The sequence below is a fragment of the Globicephala melas genome, chromosome 2 (genome assembly GCF_963455315.2).
Source record: "Globicephala melas chromosome 2, mGloMel1.2, whole genome shotgun sequence".
NCBI lineage: Eukaryota > Metazoa > Chordata > Mammalia > Artiodactyla > Delphinidae > Globicephala > Globicephala melas.
In genome coordinates, this window is record NC_083315.2 from 49,862,903 (window position 1) to 49,886,295 (window position 23,393).

General features: G+C 38.8%; 1 protein-coding gene across 12 annotated transcripts in view; it reads left to right on the forward strand.

Moving 5' to 3' along the window:
• Window positions 1-531: 531 nt before the first annotated feature.
• MEF2A (myocyte enhancer factor 2A) overlaps window positions 532-23,393 on the forward strand; it is a 181,045-nt gene continuing 158,183 nt past the window's right edge. For 5 of the 12 annotated variants that reach the window (XM_030873125.2, XM_030873124.2, XM_030873133.2 and 2 more), the window contains exon 1: window positions 534-1,166. The gene's annotated coding sequence lies outside the window, so the exon portion shown is untranslated. Of the gene's footprint in view, window positions 1,167-1,739; window positions 1,759-23,393 lie in introns of those variants that run through there. The other 7 variants (XM_060293905.1, XM_030873134.2, XM_070044859.1 and 4 more) reach the window with 5 other exon arrangements.

Sequence of the window (23,393 nt, forward strand, 5' to 3'; positions counted from 1 at the left end):
TTACTAGTAGTTAAGATTAGTAGTTTGAGTCTCTCCCCGGACGTGGCGAGCTTGGCTTGGGTCGAAAGCCAGAAAGGGATCGCCCGCCTTCCAGCCTTCCAGGCCCCTTTAAGTCCTACTGTCTGGGGGCCGGGGTCCGAGCCGCCTCGCCGCGCCAGGGGCCTGAGTCCCAATTGTGCTTGCTCAGTGAGGGTGACCTGGTGGCCGCGCAGGCGAGGGCACCGGTGCGGTCCCAACCGCAATGTGGGTGTGGGCGCGGGCGTGGCGAGCGGAGATCGGGGCGCCAAGCTTGCCCCGAGGGCGGGGGTCTGGCAGCGGCTCCAGGAGCCCGGCAGGGGGTGTCTGGGCTCTTCCGAAGGACGCCGCCTGGCACCGAACTCCGGACGACTGACGGACTCGCGCCCCGAGCCCCGGCCCCGCCCCTGGGACCCCGCCCCCCGGCGCCCCGGGTTGGCTGGAGCCGGCGGCCAAGCGAGGCGATTTGCCACGCGCCGCGTCTCTGGAGCCGCTCTGAGCCCGGCCCCCGCGGCTGGTCAGGGAGGCAGCAGTGGGGGAGGCAGGGCTACAGGGCGCGACGCCGCCGGGCTGCCCCGCCCTAGGAGGCGCCCGGGTTCTCATCAAGTGACCAGTATCCCTTCCAGGAGAACACGGTCCTTCAGAGGGAAGCGAGCTCCAGCCTGTAGCCCCGGCGCCAAACCGCCGTCATCTCCTTCCTGTGCCGGGTGATCCGTCTCCTCATCCACAAGAAAACATAGTCCGCCCCTCACGTCCTTGTGGGGTAGTGCTCGCTTCCAAACAGTGTGACTCTCTTTGCCCGCACCTTTGTCTTTCCCACTCCAAGTGCTCTAGGACCCACCAAGAAGATAAATCAGCTCTATGAAAAAACCTTAAGGGAGAAGCCAGAGAGGGTGCGAAGGGAGGTGAAGGAAAAGGCAAGCTTGGCGGAGGGACACAGAGTACCGTCGAAATAGTGCGCACGCGCGCCGACAGGAACGAGTTCCGGTCTGGCCCGGGCCTGTCTCCTAAAAATAGCCCCGGTGTGGGGATCCGTGCGCTGATGTCCCGACGAGTCCCGGGCTGAAGGAGGCGGCTCCGGGCGGCGCGGAGCGCTGGTGGCGGGCCCCCGTTGCGGCTTGTGTGCGCCCGCCAGCTGCGCCGGAGAGACGGTGAGGGCCGCGGGCGGCAGGGCTCAGTCCGCGGGGCCTGAGGGGCGGCGTCTCGGCGAGGGGGCTGGGGGCGCCGGGGAGGGGGGCGACGCGGCCCAGGAGGGGCGCCTGCGGGGCTCCGGGGACAGCGGGACGGTGTGGTGTCCGGCTGGCTGAGAGCAGGGGTCGAGGCGCGCGGCGGCGGGGCGGGTGGGGTGAGGGGAGGCGGCGAGCGGTGGTCGCGTCGGGGTCGGAGGCGAGGGGCAAGGCGCCTGCGGAGGTGGGGGCGGGGTGCCCTGAGGGCGGGCCCGAGGTCTGAAGGGGTGTCGCGGGCCGGTGGAGGGAGGCTCGGCCGCGCAGGCTCGGCGCGAGGAGCCTCCCAGGGCGCGCGCCGTGTTTGGGGCTGGGGGGCGGTGGTGGACGTCGTCTCCTTGAAAGTTGAAGGAGTTCCCTGGGGGCCCGGAGCCTCTCTGTAGGGGAACGCCCGAGGGCCGTTTTCCTAATCTTTCAGTGTGAGGCCGGGGTCTCCCGAAGCGGTTTACCGGGGGGTGCGGGGGGCGTTTTGCGCTGTTGTTGGACTCGAAGAAGTTCCCCCACTTCTGTTTGGGAGAAGGTTGGTCTAACGGAGTGGAACTCTGTGTGTGTATGTGTCTGTGTATGTCAGTGGCCGTGTGTGTGTGGATGTGGATGTGTGTGTGGATGTCAGTGGCCGGGTCGGTACTTGGGGCCAGGAGGTGGCCCGGGCTGGGGGCACCTGCGGGTGCGGACGCCCGACAGTGCGGGGAGACGTCGCGGGGAGGGAAGGGGCTACAGAGGGAACCGCTCACTGCCCTCACCCAGGACGTCCATCTAAGTAGATCCCGGCTCGCAGGGAAGGTTTTGTGTGATAAGAAACTTTGCCTTTTAGTTCGATTCCATCTGTCTTTGATCAGTGAGGATTTATTAGTAGGTGAGATAGTGCAAACAAGTTTGGAAAAGGTGAGCATTTCTGAATTAGAAAAGCAAGGGATTTTTTTGTTTGTATTTTGTTTTTTTTCCCATTTAAAGTGTAACTATAAAAATGTCCTCAGACCTGATGACTGATTACTGAGATAAGAAGCGAGCCTTCTGTCATGATCCAGTAGGGAACCATGTGTAGATTGAAGACTAGCAGCACCGTGTTAACCTGCATTTTATTTTACAATGAGATTGTGATTCCAGTAAGTGTGCTTTTAGAAAGGCCTGCTGTGGTGTGTTGACAGTGTGTGTATTTTAAAACAAATACTGTCTGAAAATTTTCAAGTTTTAGCACAGTATGTTTTCATTGTGTCTTGTATCTATTACTGTATGGAGAGAAGGTTCTCTAAAGCTGTAATTAGGTGTACATTACAGAAGAGCACTTTTCCTTTAAGAATCCAGCTGTGTTGTTTTGGCATCTGCCAAGTACTCCAGTTGTCAGTTTTAAAATCTGTTACCTTGGCAGTCCTTGTACAGTCTGTGGAAAAGTTAAACAAAATAGCTTAAAGATTTTTTCTGCAAACACAAAAACGGCATTTATTTTAATAGTGTGAATTTAGGAAACGAGGATAAAATAACTATATTGTGTTATTATGGCTTTTGTATATGTCTCTTGGTTTGGGGTGTTTTTTGTTTTTTTGGTTTAGTTTTGGAAGGCTCAGTCTTTACTCATTTCTTTTCCTGTGAATGGCAACTTTTAAGAAAAAAGTCAGAAGTGTTTTCACTAAAGTGGAAGACAATTTTAGTTAGACTTTATATAACATGTGTTCACTATGTTTGATATAAAACATTAAGATTAGTTCTATATGATGATGCACTAACTGATTGTGGAATCACTTCTAATTCTCAGTGAGCATCGTAGTAAAAAGTTGTGATAATGGTGTTAAAATGAAAATACTCTGAAGAACTAAAACTAGTGATTTAAATACTTTGCAGACACGGGCTTTAATAATTCTGTTGGAAGAGTGCTTCCAGTTGAAACTTATTTACTAAAGCCGTCAACAATTGTGAGATGGTAGTGACCTCTCTAAACACAGGTTTTTCATTTAATTCACACTGTTGTTATATATGAAACTGGTTTTATTCACACTGGAGCAAAATCATGTTAACTCCTTAAATTGCTTCCTAGCAAAAGTCCAATAAAATTGTTTAGGGCAATGAGTGAATGAGTGGTGGGGAGTGCTCAGTAGAAGGAAAATAGCTCTTTGGGGCTCAGAAATAATAATTGTAAAGTCACCATATGGAATTAGGGATTGAGAATAATCTTCTTTATTATTAGAGTTTTTATGTTTCCTTAATGGGTATGTTTGACAAAGGTTATTTTGTAAATGCAACTGGAAATAATCTTTTAAAGATGAGTTGTTTTGAATGGTGATGTTTTATTTTTCAAGGCAGTTGCATTATTGCTTTGTATTTTACATTAAGAAAGCAGTGCAGGTTAATATTAATTTTATTAATATTCAAGCAGTAGCAGTGTCGTCACTCATTAATTTTTTGGTTACCAAGAGAAATATTTAAGTATATTCTGAGAGTGGTTAAGTAATTGTGGAAATGTTTATTAGAATGTGATTTTGAAGTTTGAAATATTTTAATAAAATCTTTTTAGTAGATTTGTTTTCCGATTTAGGAGGGGGAAGCCATAAGTAAATTTGTTACTGGGAAGTAGCATGCTTATCAGTGTGGTTTTGGGAAGCCACTTTTTTTCCCTCCCTTTGCTGCTTTTATAAAGTCTGGCAGGAGGAATTTAGAGTAACACACAATGATGATGGTCCTAGATTTTCTTTGGGCATTTCTAATTTTATATATTCTGTCTTGTAATCAGACTATGCACCTATTTTTTGTTTGTTTTGGAAGATATACTCTTGGTACATATGAATGTTACAAAGTCTAGCTGAAGTTTTCTTTTATCAGCGATGGGGCAATGAAAATACTGCTTTGTGGACTGAAAACGATCAGCATTGCCTTTTTCTAGATTAGAAAGAAAATTTCTGAATGTTCTTAGTAAATTGAGAAGCGAGTGCCCTCTCAATGTTTGAAGTAATAAGGGAAGTGTAAATATGGAAAATCAAATCTGTCTTCTAGTTAACTTCCTGCATAGAATACTCTAATACATTGTGCTGACTTGCAAGTCCTCATAAAGGAAGGCTGCTTGACTTTGTCATCAGATCTTGGTTCTGATCCCAGCTCTACCATTGACAAAGTTATGAGACGTCTTCTGTGAAATGGGAAGGAATTACACCACCTGCCCCATAGAATTGTTAGAATTAAGTGAAATAATGGTGTGAGTTCCTAGGACGTTCCCTGAGACCTGATGTACAAAAATGCATATTGCCTCGTCTCCTTTCATCTCTTCCTGCATACATCCCTTCCTTCCTATGTAGATTGTATAGGTACTCTGCCCAATACCTGTACCTTTAGTGTTTGTTACCAAAAGGATTTCATGTAATGTATAAATACAGGAGAATGCTCATATATTTGTTTGGGATAAAATATCCCAGCATCTTAAATTCATTGTCAAATTAAACATAAAATGTTTAGTTGACTGATCTGCAATCATTGTTGGATTCTAACTTCCATGATCTCTCTACATAAAAAAAAAAAAAAGTGAAATATAAGTATTTTTCCTACTTTTCACTGAAACATGTCGTTAAGGAATTATCTGTGGGAGTTATCTTTAAGATATGATATTTAAAATTTGAAATTACAAAAATATTTTTATAACATACCTGGAATAAGTATATCTAAAAAATAGGTTTTCTTTAGTTGGTAATTTTAATTTTTTATTCTTCATTTTACTTGCTTGGTGGAACTAAATTATTTTATTTAGGTGTGCTTTATCTGTGTATGGTTTATCTGTGTATACTATGTTAAATGGATCCTGTGTCCAGTCTATTATAATTGAAAGTATAAGCTCATTTGTTAATAAGTCTCATGCATGGCACGGGATATGTGTTGGCACATATTTAATAAGTACTATATTATTTATATAGATATATGTTATTTACTGATTTTAATAGTTTTGTATTTACTAAATTGATATTTACTGAACTTAGTATTTTATTTAATATTGAATCATCTTAGTAATCACTGAAGATGATAAGCATATGAGTTAAGAAAATTAGCTGGTTTATGAAGTGGAATACCAGATTTTTGAATATTGGTGTATGACAGCAGATAATTTACTTCTTCATCAGTTTAATACCTGTTGATGCTGAAAGCCAGAGGAATTGTTAACATGGGTGAAAAACAGACACTAGCTGATCAGACTTCTAATAACTATCAGCCAAGGCACATCTTTTTATGGTTGTCTTGAATCAATACTAATTTTATTTTCTTCCTTATACAAAAATGTAAACTTTAATTTATGGACTTAAATTCAGCCATCAATAAAGTTACATTGTTATATGTTTTGAGAAACGTTTTGGTAGTGGGTGGTAAATTTATATTGCATGAGCTGGACCTTTTCACCAGGTTATTTTTGTTGCCAGCAGCATGCATGTGGAGCTTGACTTGGATTAGTTTGAGGTATGATTTGTGACCCTTGGAACAAAAGGATACTCTCCATTTAACCTGGTAAGATAACTTGTAGCTGTTGGCTTATTAAAACAAGGTGCTCTTGCATTGACTAATATTGTATTTGCTTGTCTCACTTTTTATCCCCAGCCCTAGCAATCCATCTTTTACATAGAGATTAGGATTACATTTCTAAAATTCAGATCTAAATTCAGATCTGAATTATAGAAATTCAGAAACTTTGAAGGCATGTAAAATCAGTAAAGAGGGAGTAATTTAAAAGATAAGAGGTTGACCTCTAAAATCTGACTGCCCAAGTTTTAGAATACCCACTCTAGCACTTTTTCTTTGGCAAGTTCTCAGTCTTCTTGAGGCTCAGTGTATAAAACAGTGATTATAATGTTATTTACTTTGTAGAGTTGTTGAGACGATTGAATGAGACATGTATTGTCAAGCTTTTAGCACAGTCCTTGGTACCTAAAATGCAGTAATTTTTTCTCCTGCTGTTACTATCATTACCACTACTGCTGTTGCCATTATTAGTCACGGTTCTCTTCATAGTATGATTCTATCCTATCTTTCTAGGCTCATTGTCAGCCACAACTCTTCAGTTTCTATGACCCAGTTAAGGCCAGCTATTTGCTCCTCTCTGAAAAGGCTATTATTTTCATGCTGATGTCTCCCACTTTTATTTTTCTAGCCCAGAATTTTCCTGAGCTTGATATTCACTTGGAAATCTAGTTGGGATTTCAAACATAATGTTAGCCACGTGACTAAGATATAGCTATTTATTCCTCTCCCCCAACCTTCTTCCTCTCTCCTACCCTCAAACCCTGGTGTCTCTACTGGCCCTCCCCATCTCAGTAAATGGCAGGACTCAAGCCAGAAACCTAAGATATCATTTTGGATTCTTTTCTTTAATCTCAGATCCAACCCATCCACACGTTATGTTGTACCTTCAAAATCTGTCTTGAGCCAATCCACTGCTCTTAGCCTTCACTGCCTTCACCTCTTTATTTCAAGGCATCATTATCTCTTGCATGAATTACTGCAGTAGCCTCCTGACTGGGCTTCTTGTTTCTTTTCCTGTTCCTCACAAGTTCTTTATTCACACAGCAGCCCTAGGAACCATTTTAAGAGCCTCAGTCATGTCATTTTTCCTTAAAATCTTCCAGTGACTTCCCATTCCTCTCGAATGGCCTGTATTCTTTTCTGCGACCTGAATGGCCCTGAATGATCTTTCTCCTTCTCATTGTTCTTCCCTTCATTCACTGGATGCCAGCCACTTGTGCCTCTCAGTGTTCTTTAAACGTTTTACTTCCTTTTTAGGGTTTTTTGCACTTTTTGTACTACCTGCTTGAGATGCTTTTCATAAGGCTGGCCTGGCCAAACTCTTTGGAACTTGGCCCAGATCTCACTTTCTCACTCAGACCATCCTGTTTAATGTTGCAGTCCGTTAGTTACTCTGTCACACATCTTGTTTATTTTCTTTAAGACACTTAGTATAATTTGTACATATCTTGTTTAGTTATTGCTTAATTATGGTTTTTCTCCATTATCTGAATGTAATATATCTATATCTTCATTCATGTTTTTGCCAGGGATTGGAATGCTCACTTGCTCATATTTATCCTTTAAGTTGTAGCTCAGATGTTATCTTGATAACCGATTTTAATGTTTTTAGACAAAGTTTTCCTCCCTTGCTCTTGATGCACACACTATTTGTAAAATCCATTATAGCCTATTTAAAGTATTATAATTGATGTCATTCTCTTCTGCTAGGCGGAATTCCTTTGTCAAAGACTGTGTTGCTCTTTCTGTACGCTCAGTACCAACCAGTCTGTCATGCCACATATTAAATCTCCGTAAATGTTGAATTGAGTGGAAGTTGTCCTAATCAACTGAAATGACCAACACAAACCAGTTTTCCCAAATGAGACTTTAAAAATTATAAAAGTACTTTCCAGATTATAAAATACTAGTTTGTGCATTTCCTGTACATATTAATATATGTATTCTGGGTCAAGGCAGGAATCCCAGAGTTATCGAGCCTAAGTATAATAGCATTTCCTGAGATTCCATTTTGTGAGAGCTTTCGTGGCCAGCATTAGGAACCTAACAGCTATTTGTAATGGTGAAGAGCATTCCACATTCTAAATACCTAAATTACAGATGAGCTTTTGGAACATAACCTGTTTGTAAGTTGGGGACTATTTTAGCAAAATGTTTATTTTGATGCTGAAAACCTTTTTCTTAATGGTGTTAAGCTTATTTTCACATGAATTATGAAGGGAAAGGGAGAAAAGAATCTGCGAGTTGAGATTTTGTTTTTCAGAAATGGCTCGGTTTTCCCAAAGTAAAGTTTTGGTATTGGCAGAAGGTTGTTGTTTTAATGTTTTGCTTTGGGAAAACCTTAGAGAGAAGTTACAAGACTAGTACAGTGAACTCATATACCTGTCACCTAGATTCACCGATTGTTAATATATTTAGCATATTTGCCTTATGATTCTCTGTATTTGCAGAGTGGCCCCAAACTCTGGAAACAGATATTATTATTTTATTTTATCTATAATTTGAAGCTCCTTGATTACATTTTCTGGAGTATGCCAAAGATTCAAGTTTATTCAGTTAAAGTCAGAAGCATATCATCTGAGGCAGAACATCACAGATGCATACAAGGGATAGATTGGAAATGCTGCATTAATGTACTTTGCTAACAAGGATACCACATATTAAACATATTAATGTCATTCAGCATATCATGTGTTGTGCTGTAATAGCAGGAGTCCACTCTGTAGATCTTTTTCCTCTTCTTTTTTTTCTTTTCTCCTTTTTCTTCCTTTTCCTATTATAATTATTTTTATTGTTAACCATTTGAGAGTAGGTCTCACACATCATGATCCTTTACCCCAGGTGCTTCAGCAATATTGTCTAAGAACAAGAGATATTCTTACATAGCCACAGTATGATGGATTCAAGAAATTTAATATTGATACAATAATTTACTATACAGTTCATGTTGAAATCTCTTCAGTTGTGCCAATAATATCCTTTAATAGTGTTTTTTTCTAATTCAGTGTTATTTATTGTATTTTAGTTGTCCTCTCTCCTTTAATCTGAGACAATCCTTCAACGTTTTTTTTCCTCTGGCATGAATAGTTTTGAAGAGTACAGGTCCTTTGTTTTGTAAGATGCAGGAATACCATGTAAGTGGTGATATATCCTTCATAGAAAAAGGCAATATAATATAATGGTTGACCCATAGTATTGTTGTTTACTTGGATCACTTAGTTAAGGTTTGAAAACTCCATGTAAAAGTTTTCATTGCCCCCTTTGTTATTGTTGAATAATCTTTGGGGAGACCCTTTGAGACTGTGTAAATACTCTGTCTTCCCCCAGAATGTTCACATAATGGTTTTAGCATTTGTTGATGATTCTTGCCTGAATCAGTTATTACACAGCAGTTTCAAAGTGGTGTTTTTATATTATTCCTTCTATATTTGCTGGTCGGTCTTCTATTCAATTGTAAATTAGAGCTTTTCCTTTTCATTGCTTATTTAATATCAATATAAGTTTATAGATTCTTTTTTTATGAAGTAGGTTATACTCTATCACCTGTAAGTATTCATTTTTAAAAAATATTTATTTATTTTTGGCTGTGTTGGGTCTTCGTTGCTGCACACGGGCTTCCTGTAGTTGCGGCGGAACAGGGGCTGCTCTTCATTGTGGTGCACGTGCTTCTCATTGCAGTGTTCTCTTGTTGCGGAGCACGGGCTCTAGGCGCACAGGCTTCCGTAGTTGTGGCTCGCGGGCTCTAGAGCGCAGGCTCAGTAGTTGTGGCGCATGGGCTTAGTTGCTCCGTGGCATATGGGATCTTCCCAGACCAGGGGTCGAACCTGTGTTCCCTGCATTGGCAGGCAGATTCTTAACCACTGTGCCACCAGGGAAGTCCCCTGTCAGTATTCATTTTGATGTTCCAAATTAACTCAGGTTTGGTCAGTGGGAGCTCCTTCAACTTAACTCATTGATTGTTTTGACATGTTTCTGTCATTTTTGGAGCACTTCCTTACTTTGGGGACAGAAGATATTCCAGACTCATATTCTTTTCCTGCAGCTGTCCTAGGATCAGCCATTTCTTCAGGGGGGTCCTGGTTTCTTTCATTGGGTTAAGAGTATTTAGAAGTCAAGAACTGGGCAGTAGGTATGCTTGTTGATACTGGAATATCATTGTTTTTAGAGCCTTAGCTGACCAAGCTGAGAAATTTTGAGTTTATGCTGATTGCTCAAGCAGTAGATTGTAATTTTTCTTTACGTTCCTGGAACTCCTTAGCACAGAATCTTTTCTTTTGAAACTGTTAACAGTTTAAGTGACTAATTTGTCATGGAATTTTTCTGTTTAATTCTGTAATGGTTGGGTCTTGATTTCCAAAACTTATTTTAAGGTTCTTGGGAATAGGAGTCCTGTTTTATATCTCTTTGTATGTTCAGTGAATATGTTTCATAGTGCCTTGAGCATGATTGGTACCCACAGGTGGTTTATAATGTATAAATATAATAATGACTCAATATTATGTTTATTACTTTTACACCATAGTTAACTATTCTTGTGTTTTGTTGTAGCGTTTCAGGTAATTTTGTGGAAGCTTTTAAGTGAATTGGTGATTCATTTGTTCTGTTTTTACTAACTTTGTTAACCTTGAAGTAATGAAACATCTAAAAGTTTTTCAACTTAAAAATTTTAAAAACCTAATTCTTGAGATTAAAGTATATAATTAAAGAACATCAAAACGACTAATTTTGACATTGCTGTTTTATAGTGTTTTGTCCTTTAGCCCTTTCTGGGATTCACTTTAATTATAGTGAGATGATATCTAGATCCTTTTTAAGTCTAGGTTACATGCTTTATATATAATTAACGTTGACTTGTTTATGAAAGTGAAATTAAGTGCTACAAAGTGTAGTGGAAAGAATATTGTGCTACTGAGCCAGGAGTCATTGGGTTCTAACTCTTTGTAAACATTGTGTTACTTTGGCAATTTCACAGTTGGATTTTCATTATCTTATTCAGTCTATGGGGCTAGGTGATGAGGAATAAGAGTGAAAAGGCATGGCTTTCACAGTCATGTGGGAGTATGGATACATATAGGTTTATAATTCACTTTGCTATGTGCTTGATGTGTATAGTGCAGAGTGCTACAGGAGCACATAGAAGGGGCAATTAACCCAGTTTCAGGGAAGCCAGGAAAATTTATTCCACTGGAAGTGACATTTTCAACTTAGGATGAAGTCTAAAGAGTGAATAGGACTTAGCCTTGTGAAGAGAGTAGGTAGAGTTTACTAGACCTGTTAAGGGCAAGAGATACACTTAAGAACCTTGGGTTGCTTGGAGAAACTCAAAGAGTACACTATGGATGGATCAGGCAGTGCCAGAGAGATTAGACTGGAGAGGTAAATAGGGACCAGATTATGAGAGCCCTTAAGCTGTGTTAAGGAGTTTGTACTTTATTTTAGGGAAAATCTAAGCATCTTAAGCCTGGGAGGAAATTAATTGAAAAGGTGATACTGATTGCACTGTGTAGACTTCTTCAGAGAGAGTTAACAACTGGTAGGCAGGGCTTCCCTGGTGGCACAGTGGTTAAGAATCCGCCTGCCAATGCAGGGGACATGGGTTCAAGCCCTGGTCTGGGAAGATGCCATACGCTGTGGAGCAACTAAGCCCATGCGCCACCACTACTGAACCTGCTCTCTAGAGCCCATGAGCCACAACTACTGAAGCCCGTACGCCTAGAGCCCATGCTCCGCAGCAAGGGGAGCCACCGCAATGAGAAGCTAGCGCACCACAACGAAGAGTAGCCCCCACTCACTGCAACTAGAGAAAGCCTGCGTGCAGCATCAGAGACCCAACTCAGCCATAACTAACTAACTAACTAAATAAATAAATTAAAAAAAACCAAAAAACTGGTAGGCAGGGAGAATAATTAGGAGGATGTTACAACAAATTAGTTAAAAGGGGTTAAGGTGGCCTGGACTGTGATAGTGGGATGAGGATTGAAGAAATAGTTGGATTTGAGGAGATATATAGGAGGTAGAATGAAAGGACTCAGTGATGGAGGGCTTGTGGAAGATGAAAGAGAAAGAGTTAAGGGTAATGATTGGGTTTATGGCTTGGGCAACTGAGGGAATGAATGGGTGGTTTACTGAAATAGGAAGCACAAGTGGAGATTTAGGCTTTGGAGAAAGATGATGAATTCACTTGTGATAGAGTGCCTAGATGGATAAAGAGGGTATAGTCAGAGAGTGGGATGTATAACTTACTCTCAGAAGTGAAACAGTTCCTGTTAATGACAAGGCCTAAGGAGTTGCCCATGGAATGGGTGTTTGAAGAGGACTGGAAGTGAAGGTATGTAGTGGTCCGGGAACAGAGAGGATTTATCTATTAAAAAAAGCCTAAGGGTATGCCTGCCCTAAGGCAGAGCACCCTGTTTTAGATTATCTCAAGGTTTTCAGCATTTTATCTTGGAAACTAGAAGTGAGAAATTTCAGATACTGTGGTCTCAATAAGATTGTCTTAAGTTAAACAAAGAAGCAAACAAAAAAGCAAAAAAAAAAAAAGAAAGAAAACCCCGCAACAATAAACATTTTTTTCTAAACAAAGCAGGAGACTGTTTAATTGCTCCAGACTCATCTTGTATTTTACCTTTCCCAATCCTGGAATCATCCTCTTTTCTGAAGAGCCCTGGCTCCTTTCGTTGGAGGATGGCATTTAGAAACCAAGATCTGGGTGCTAGGTGTGCTCATTGCTCCTGGGGTGTCATTGTTTCTAGGCCTTTTCAGCAGAGATAAGAAATATGTGTGTATATGATTATACATATACAGTCACTTCTACTATAACGTGGCATGTGTGTTCCTGAAAATCACTGTGTGATGCAAAGTTGTATAATAAAGACCACGGGGTTCGTGGCATCAATGGAGCTAGGAAAACAATACTCAGAAACTTTGTCAGTGACACATTAAAGAGAAAAGATAGGAACCTAATAAACCTATTTAAAACAGCAGTTATGCTGTTAAACATGTTAAATGGTTAGGTATTACATAAAGAGTAAATATGGCTCTTTGCTATGAAAAAGACATGAAGTTTGCTTATGTAGGTGAGTTTTGGAAAGGTTGTGGCTTGTGAGTTATTTTGAAGTGGTGGATTGAGAGTTATCTGAAATCAAATGAAACACCACCAGATGTGGATGGATGTGGCTCATAACACATGCTGTTATGTTATGGACTGTAGTAGATCATTTTCATTTGAGTCAGTTCTCCCTTGGGTGCCTTGCAATTTATTCTTCATTTCTGGAATAATTTTTTTTTCTATTTCTTTTTTGAATTCAGTCAGCTTTTTAAGTTTCTCATTTTTGTTTTTAGTTTTTCAGTTTCTGTCTGATTCAAAGTGGTTTTCATATCCTCAAATGCTTGTTTGAATATGTTTAATCCAATTATTAATATATTAGGAATAATATATTAAACAGAATATATTTAATTCTATTTGGAATACTGACTGACAGAGTTTTTGCTGCTTTGAGGTTGTTTTTGGTAGGAGGTTTTCCTCACATGATATGTCAAAATCTGTTTCCTGATTTTCTGGATTTCACTTTTCTTTTGTTCATTTTTGTGATATTGGGGGGTTTTAGAGTATTCCTAGTTTAATGGTGCCCTTTTCTGTCAGTATAAAATAGTCCTGTTACTTCAGTAGTTCTTATTTGTTTGTTTTAATGGTTGGAGAGAAGGGTTGTGAGACTTCCAATTTTATGATTCTTTTTGGTCTTGCAGGACCTTAAATTTTCCCCTTTTTCTTTTTCCCTTTACCATCCAATTGCCAAAGGACACTCTTTCCTTCCTTTTGCCTGTCTTCTCCCAGAGGCCATGTGTTTCAAGGTTGTGCCCCCTTACATGGCGGCTAGCGCTTTAAATGGCACCTGTTCTTTAAATCACCAGAAGTTTGAACTTCCTTCCCTGTACTCTGTATTCTGATCTGCCCATTTTCCCAGTATTTTCCCAGATTTAGGGTGGGTTTAATATTTTTGGTGGTCCTTGCAAATGACCCTTAGGCCTGTTTGCTGGCACCAAGTCTTGTGGTGAGTGGGGGTGGAGTGACAGCTTGGGAGATCAATCAAGTACTGGGATTTGGTGAGTTTTCTGTTTCCATTCATAGAGAGCATTTTTTTTTTTTTGTCTTTAGGCTATGCTGAAAGCTTGGTTTTGTGTAGGATTTCCTTTTCCACCTTGTTTTTTCATATGGTTTAGGGGAATATTTTTAGTTAGTTAGATAATGCTACCACCATTGTCCTCACTGAAGTGTCTACTTTTGGGGGAGGGGGAGCAGGAATCTATTGACTTATGCTATCAGTGCTACAAAGGTTTTAGTAAGAAAAGACATAGGTAGTCAACTTACACTGGTGAGCTAGAGATGTTAGAAAGTACCCTGTAGGAGATATAAACCAATTTAAATACTCTTGCTTCATTCTGCTAGCATGTAAATGCAGGTTCTAGGTTATTGCAAGAGGCTTAAGTGATTTTTTCTGTAAAGTAAGGTTATTAATTCAAATATTTATTTCTGTAATGTATATTGGAAATGCTTTGGTTTTATTTATAACATGAATGAGTTACAGGTCTATATTCAACCTAGCACTTCTTGGTACTTCTTTATTCTAATGACAATCTAATATGTATAGTTTTCAGAAAAGGTAACTTCTTTTTTGGAATTTAAATCATTTTTAATAAAATTTTTTATACTTAGAGGTGGAGATGTAAATAATATATAAGAAATCTAATGGTATATAAGGAATAATAAAACATTCACTTGTGGATCTACTGCCTCACTGAAAAAGTAAAACTACCAGTATTCTTGAAGTCCCCTGTGTGAACATTCACAGTCTTATTTCTATCTCTAACCCCAGGATTAAGAGTTGTTAAGAATTTGTGGTTATTATTCTCTTGGCCTATATTCTTAAGCAGGATACTATTAGTACATGTAGCTAAAGTCCATTTATTTTCCATGCCCTCACATGCCATTGTATGACTACTTCACAGTTTATTTATCCATTCTATTTGTTTCCTTGCTGGTTCTGTTAGTAGGATAGTAGATTTTTTTCTTTTTTTTTTTTAGAAAGGTAACTTCTAAACTTGGAAATTGATCTGATAGATGTGAACTTCTTTGAAAGTTAAACTACTTGTATCTCTTCTCTTTCTTTTTCTACTCTTTCGGCTTTCTCAGTTTTATTTTATGATTGAACTGTTGTCCTTTGATTACAATAAATTGTAGGTGTCGTGTTATTTCTTGGCTGTACACTTTTATTGTGTTTAATAAGATGGCACTGTATCTGTTGATTGTAGTTGAAGCTAACTGGTTCTCTGTCTTACATGCTTTATATCTATGTCTTTTTAACATGAGAAATTTAACAAAGTTGCAGTTATGTGTGGAAGTTCTTTATGCTTGGTTTCTAGAATTTAGTTGCTTAAAATATTTATTACCTTTAAGCATTTCTTTCCCTAGAATTAACAAGTTTTTTGGTCAGTGTTTTACGTTGTTGGGGTAGAAATTGACTTGTTCCATTAGTCATACATTTCTTTTTAAAAATATAAACCGAAATTAAAAGGCCTATTGACTTTAAACATCAGAAATCTTTCATAATATAAATTAAAACCTTTGCTATTAATGATGTGTTTTTGGAATTCTCCACGTGGCTTTTTAATGGTGTTTAAAGGCAGTCAGTACCTATGCCCAGCTGTCTGTCTTTGGAACCTCATATATGAGCTTTCATTTCTTTTTTCGTAGCTTCCCCAAGTCTTAAGTAATGACTTGACAGGCTCTCTATACAATTTCTTTTTACTGCCCTACCCCTTTTCTTTCAGCTGGCAAATATGGTAGCCCCAAAGCAATGTCCATTGCTCTGCTCCCTTACTCCTTCCTTTAGACTCTATTCCTTTTCTATTTTCACTACTTTAACTATTGTTTCTGTATTGTTGTTGCAGAAATATAAACACATTTAAGATATAGCTGTTTGCTTCTAGTAGATAATGGTGTAGAAAGGGTAAAACCCCATTAATTACTATACTACATTAATTACCAAGTGATGTGTAAATGTTAGACACAAGGCATGGATTAGGGAGTTCAGGGAAGGTAGAGTTCAGAAGTGACCAGGGAATGCTTCATGGAAGAATTGATATTTGAGCTGGATGTCAGGTTTTATTGTCAGAGGTATAGAAAAGATATTTCACATAGAGAAATCATTTTGAGCAAAAGAACTAAAACAGAAAAGTGAGAGGTATGTATTGGACACAGTTTGGCTAGATTGGAGGGTGTTTCAGAAGTAGAAGATGGTAAAGTGGGAAAGAGAGCTTGAGACCAGATTGTAGAGCACGTTGGATGTTGAGCAGTTTGGACTTTGTTCTTCAGCTAAGGAAGAGCTGTTGAAAAGTCTTTTAAGCTTGGAAGTGACCAGGGCTGTCTTTAATATGCCCATATAACAAGATAACAAAGATGACATTATGTCCTTCCTTATTAATAAAGCTTGGTTCTGTAAAGAATAATGCTCAACAACACTTGTTTAAAAGGACAGTGCTAGCCTCATTCTTAATTTGATTGTTTGAAGGAAATTGGTGGGAATATATGCCTTTCAAGTAGAAGACATGAATAAAGATAGATGATTCTCTTCTCATTCTCCTCTGTATCTCACTTCTTGATCTCCTTTCCCAGGTCAGGCCAAATGCTGTGCTTTCCATAAAGAACTGATTCCTTCCATTTAGAAGAGTTTTCTTTTGAAATCCTCATAGTACTTCTTACCTGTCTTACTGTACTTACCATGTTTGACCTTATAATAAAGGGAGTAGGTGTATACATAGTGCATTGAAGGTTTTTATGCTTGTGTCTTAGTTGTTCTTGCATTCTTTTCATGTAGATTCTCAGTAAACATATAGTAATCTATTAAGTTTCTGTCTTTCACATGACCCTAGATTTTACATGAGGATTTGTGCTGAACTAAGGTTTTGGACTGAATTTAAAGTCTTTAACACTGCTGGTCTAGATCAGTAGTTCTCAACATGTTTTCTGCTGTGAGATACAGTAGATGAAATTTTGACACATGGACTCCCATGCATCTACTTAGCAGGGAAGTAAAATGTTACAGTGATTTATAATTGCCACAACTATCCTAGGATTTGTTGTCAGTGTAACAAGTAGTAGATGATGTATATAGTTCTTAGGGCAGTAGCTTTAACTCTTCCCAATTCTCTTCCACTTAAGAAGGCATACCAGAATGCAAGGAAAGGTAGTACTATGAGGATAATCTGAAGCCCCCTCTCTCTATTTTATGGTTCAAAGCAGCACTTTAGAAGTATCAAATTATTTGCAATAAAAATCCCAAGTTATAGTATCCATCTTTCAGTATAACTTTAGGGTTTGGATTTCTTCTTTTCCATTAGTGCATATATTTTTGTTGTTAGTATTTGTTTGTTTGAAATGGGTAGAATCCTATTTTGATGCGGATTAGACTGGTAGTCTGGGTATTACTCCTGGATTCCATTTCATTTCTGTTAAGTTTTAGAGTTTGTGTTTCTAAAAAGACCTCTGAGGCCTCTTCCAGTTCAAGACTTTAGGAAGTTGCAGAATATCGCAAATATGGTGTTCAAACTTTTTCTAGAATCTGGCCAACATCCTTATTAATACGAACATCTGTTTGACACACTTTGCCAGCTTACCAGACTTTAACCAAAGTGATGTATATTTGGCCATTTTTTATGTTAAGTGCCTAGTGTCACATTTTAAAGTGTGCTCGTTTTTGAACTTTGTTTTTTTGTGGACAAAATATACTTTTTGTTATTGGGGTGTAGGTGGTTGAGGACTGTAAAAATGATAGGTTCCAGTAACTATATGCCTGACAAGGAATACTAGGAGTGTTAGCCCTTAGTTTGGGTTGAGGCGCGTAGAACAAATGGAACTTCAGCATTTAAGAAGTTACATCCTCTACTTGATGAATGATAGCATTATCAGAACATGTAATAAATATTAAATATCAATGTGTATGCTTCCAGTATGGTTGCTGATTATAGATTGGGGGGTGATAAATTATTTGGGAAAATAAAATAGGAACTAGTAATTTACCTAAAATGCCTTATTATTTGTGGCATAACCACCGGTATACGTATCGTTATGGGGAAGATGTTAGATACCATAATGAAGTAGGATGATAGAAAAGAAAATGTGAAGGCACTCTAAGTTATTTTATTATAAGAGTAGAAGCTAAAAATAAACACATATACCCACATAGAAGCTTGTATACCAGTGCTTAGAGCACCATTACTAATAATAGGCAAAAAGTGGAAAGAAATGTCCATCAGCTGATGGATGAATGAATAAATAAAATGTGGGGGCTTCCCTGGTGGTGCAGTGGTTGGGAGTCCGCCTGCTGATGCAGGGGACATGGGTTCGTGACCCGGTCCGGGAAGATCCCACATGCCGCAGAGCGGCTGGGCCCGTGAGCCATGGCCGCTGAGCCTGCGCGTCCGGAGCCTGTGCTCCGCAACGGGAGAGGCCACAACAGTGAGAGGCCTGCGTACCGCAAAAATAAATAAGTAAATAAAATGTGGTATTTCCATAGAGTAGAATATTATTTGGCAATAAAAAGGGATGAAGTATGAATGCATGCTACAACATGGATGGGTCTTGAAAACATTGTTAAGTGAAATAAGGTAGTCATCGAAGATTATATGGTTCAATTTATATGAAATGTCCAGAATAGGCAATTCTATAGAGACAAAAAGATGCCTCACTGCTTAGGGCTGGGGTGTGCGGTGGGAATAGGGAATGGGGAGTGACTGCTAATGGGCACAGGTTTCTTTTAAGGGTGATGAAAATGTTCTGGGATTAGTGGTGATGGTTGCACATTCCTGTGAATATAAAAAAATTCAGGTGTATACTTTAAATGGGTGAATTGTATGGCATGTGAATTATATCTCAGTAAAGCTGTTTGCTTTTTTATTTTTTAAAAAAGAACTGAGGCTGTGTGAGGAGTTGTTTTGGACCTAATGGGTACTTTGGGAGATATAGATGGAGGTGGAAGGGCATGGGGGAAAATAGGCATTTCTGGCATTAGTATACCATCACATTGTAACACCAATGCTACCCTCTCTGTTTGCTGGCTAAGAATGTAATAGGTTGTGTTTTAGTGGGCATTGTAAAAGAACGCAGCTTTTTAACCTTACCTAACGCTGAGACTGGAATTGTGCATTATTCCACTTGACAGGATTAGTCTTGCCTTTCTCTTATTTGTGTATTTTTTGTCATATTAAATTCAAATGTTTTCCTGTTTTCAAGGTAGTGCATAATTATGTTCTGCCCATCTATCCATACTACACCCTGCTTTGCTCTTTTTGTTCACACCTACTCACATTTGTGTCATCTTTTTACCTCCTGTAATTGGAACAGTCCCTAGTTTCATGTGTGCTTGAAATCACTTTCTTTCTTAAATGCTTGCTTCTGTGAAATTAACTGACTTGAAGATACTGTTTCTTGTGGCTTAGTCTTTTTATATGTTTATAAATCTATTCTTTTAAGGCCTTATTAGTATCGTTTTTAATTCTAGAGTCATATTAAATGATTCCAAATATATTCCCAAACTTCTCATTTGGCTTTTGCTGTATGTAGTATTTGCCTTTCTGATTTCTTCAACAATGATGACTCTTTAATAGGAACATTGCTAACCAATTGACTTCCAGTGGCAGTCTCCATTTGTTCCATTTGCCCCCTTTTCTGGGTTATTTCTTTGTGAAGCTAGCACTTATTGAGCTCATACTGGCACTATGCGAAGTAATAGCGTAGCATATATGGTTATTTAATAACAACTATTTAATTAATCTAACAACTAAATTTATGAAGTATACAAACTATTACTACACTGTTTTACAGATGAGGAAACTAAAACTCAGAAGATAATGATTGTTCTTGATCTTAACTGTGTAAAGTCAGAAAAATCTTTTAACTACGTATGTATAGCTTCTCTGTGTTGAGTATCTGCTTTCGTAATGTGTATGTATTTGTACGTATTTGGTGGTTGCTCAAAGTTTTGCAAATTTATTCCTAAATGGAATCATACAGTATGTGTGACTCTTTAATGTCTGGATTTTTTCCCTCACCAAAATGTTTTTGCAGTTCATCCATGTTTGTGTCTATCAGTATTTTGATCCAGTTTACTGTTGCCTAGTGTTCCTTTATATGTTTATACCACAGTTTCTCCATTCCCCTTTCATGGACATTTTGGTTGCTTCCAATTTGGAAATAAAATTTTCTCCCCCTCATTCTTTGTGCTATTTTTGTCATCCATTTTATGCTGCATGTTTTTACTTTTATACATTATTGCTACGTTTGCTTTAAAAACCATTATCTCTTTAAAAAGTAAAAGTAAGAAAATAAAAGGTAAACTCTCATACTTACCATTTCTATTGGTCTTCCTTTGTGTAGAAATAGGTTTCTATCTTTTGTTTCTCAGAGCAGTTTTAGGTTTACAGAAAAACTGAACAGGAAGTACAGAGTTCCTATATACTCTCTCTCTCTCTCTCTCTCTCGCTCTTTCTCGCTCTCTCTCGCTCTCTCGCTCTTGTCTCTCCCCCTTCCTTATTATTAACATGTTGCATTGGTGTGGTACATTTGTTAGAGTTGATATTGATGTATTATTATTAACTAAGTCCATGGTTTACATTAGGGTTCATTCTGTTGACAGATTCTCAGCTTTTGTTTGTCTGAAAATGTTTTTATTTCTCCATCTATGGAGGATATTTTTGCTTTATGTAGATTTCAGTTTACAGGTTTTTTTTTTTCTTCTTAGCACTTTAAAGGCGTTATTCCTTTGCTTAAACTTGTTCACATTACTTTCTGCAAGGAGTCTGTGGTAATTCTTTGTTCCTCTATATGTAATGTGTCTTCCCCTCATTTTGGTTGCTTTTAAGATTTTCTTTATATTACTAGATTTCAGCAGTTTGATTGTTAATTATGTGCCTTGGTACAGTTTTTGTGTGCTTAACCTGTTTTTTGTTCATTGAGTTTCTTGAATATATGGGTTCAGTTTTCCTCAGATTTGGAAATTCTTTGGCCTTTGTTTCTTCAGATATTTTTTCTATCTCTCCGTCTGGGATTACAATTACACCATTTTTAGACTGCCCTTGATATTCTCACAGGTCCTTGATGCTCTGTTCTTTGTTTCTTTTTTTGCTTTCTATTTTCACATCTTCAATTTAGGGATCTTTTTTTCCTACACTGTAGAATCTGTTGCCAAGTCTATCTAGTTGTTTTTTATTTGAGATACTATATTTTTCATCTTTAGAAATTCGTTTGATTCTTCTCAAAATAATTGTCTTTTTTTCTGTTTTTCATTAAATCCTTTAATATATTTATAAAATTTTAAAGCTTATGTCTTTAAAGATATCATCATCTTGTTTCTGGATCTGTTTCTTTTGTCAAATTTTTTTCCCCTGGTATAGGTTACACATTTTTCCAGTTTCTTATGTTGAGTAAGTTTTGATTGACTCTTGGATGTTCATCATGCTGTTGTCTGGATTTTGTTGGTTTCTTCTCAACAGGCTTAAATTTTGTTTTGGCAGTGTATTCCATTTCTTATGAAAAAGTAGTAGTAGTTTAGCACTACTACTAAGGAGGTGATTCTGCATCAGCGTCTACTCGTTGCGCCAGGTTTCAATGAGATTTTTCTTTCCTCTAGTTGGAATTTGAACATCTCCAAATCTTATGTAACCTCTGGTAACTTTTGAGCCTACTGCTTCCTAGTCATTATTCTTTGCCTGGCCTTGTAGAGTTTCACTTTACTAATGCTGCAGCTTTATTTTCAGCAAAAAACTGTGTTGTCAAGTATGATAGCAATTAGCTATATGTGGCTTTTGAGAGCTTGAATTGTGGCTAGTTCAAATTTAAATATTCTCTAAGTATAAAACATACTGAATTTCAGGAACTGATGGAAAAACGATGTAAAATATCTGTTTTTTAAATCAATTGTATTCTGAAATGATAACATTTTGAGCATTCTAGTTAAAGGAATTATGTTAAAATTAGTTTCACCTGCTTCATTTTACTTTTTTTTAAAATTTACTTATTTTTTATTTTTGGCTGTGTTGGGTCTTCATTGCTGTGCATGGGCTTTCTCTCGTTGAGGCAGGTGGGGTCTACTCTTTGTTACAGTGCATGGGCTTCTCATTGTCGTGGCTTCTCTTGTTGCCGAGCGCGGGCTCTAGAGCACAGGCTCAGTAGTTGTGGCGCACGAGCTTAGTTGCTCCGAGGCATGTGGGATTTTCCTGGACCAGGGATCGAACCCGTGTCCCCTGCATTGGCAGGTGGATTCTTAACCACTATGCCACCAAGGAAAACCCATTTTACTTTTAAAATGTGATTATTAGAAAATTTTAAATTACATTTTGGGCTCACGTTATGTATGTTTTGGACAGAGCTGCTGTAGAATCCTCTGTGCAGATTTCAGGTGCAGTTTGTCTTCTTGAACTGTATTCTATTACTTTCCCACACAGTTTCCGGCTTCCTTAGCCTCCCTAAATTTCAGTTTCTGCCTCTTTTACTCGCTTAGTCCACTATATTCTGCTTGGCTTCTCATTTCTGCACTGCTCTCCTGACTCTTCATTGTAGGGTTGCGGTCCCCAACCTTTCTGGCACCAGAGACCGGTTTTGTGGAAGACAATTTTTTGATGGGATGGGGGGGATGGTTCAGGTGGTAATGCAAGCGATGGGGAGTGGCAGATGAAGCTTCGCTCACTCCCTCGCCCGCCGCTCACCTGCTGTGCGGCCTGGTTCCTAACAGGCTGCAGGCCAGTTGGGGTCCGTGGCCCCCGGGGTTGGGGACCCCTGTTGTAGGGGACACTTTCCATTTTCTCAGGTGTTGCAGTGCTGAGCTCCTTGTTGTCCAGTGTTTTAAAATTATAGTTTTATATATATATATGATCAGTTTTCTCGTTGAGTTCACTGGGAGAGCATGACTGGTACTAGTTACCACATCATGGGTAGTAGCAAAAATCTTTTTAAGGCACGAGTAAGTTGATGACCACATATGAGAACATGAATTAAAAACACCATTTTTAAACCTCAGTTTTGATTACAAAATGAAATTCATCTTTGAGCAAATAAATACTTTGTATTGTGTTTATAGACTGTACTTTATGTTTTTGGGGTTTTTTTTGCCTGCTTCATTTTTATCTTAATCTGGATTGATTTTTAAAGCTGTTTGTTTTCATATAGAAACCTATTTTCTTTGACATTACGTTATACTCAAGGCAGAAACTTTGATACTTTCCAAACATAAAGCAGTAATTTTCTTCATAATTGTATCGATAATTTTAATCAAGATTTGAGGAGATACTTTTTAGGCCCTCAAGGTTTGAAACTAGGAATGTCAGTATCATGTCAGCAGCACTTTGGTTTCACTTTGCTTTCTAGTTTATTGGCATTCACTGATTAGGCACTTAAATAACCAGCAAATATGGCAAGAGATAGGAGTTAGGGAGCAAATTACTTATTTTAGGCCATTCAGGTCTTCATTTTTCAGCAGTTGTGCTGGGTTTCATCTGTTTGCTTTGTAAAGCGTATTTGGGACATTTGAAGAAAGGAGTTTTGAACCTTGGTCATTTCATTTAACCCTTTTTTGTTAATATGGAAAACTGAAAGATGACAGTAACTTGTGCCACAGT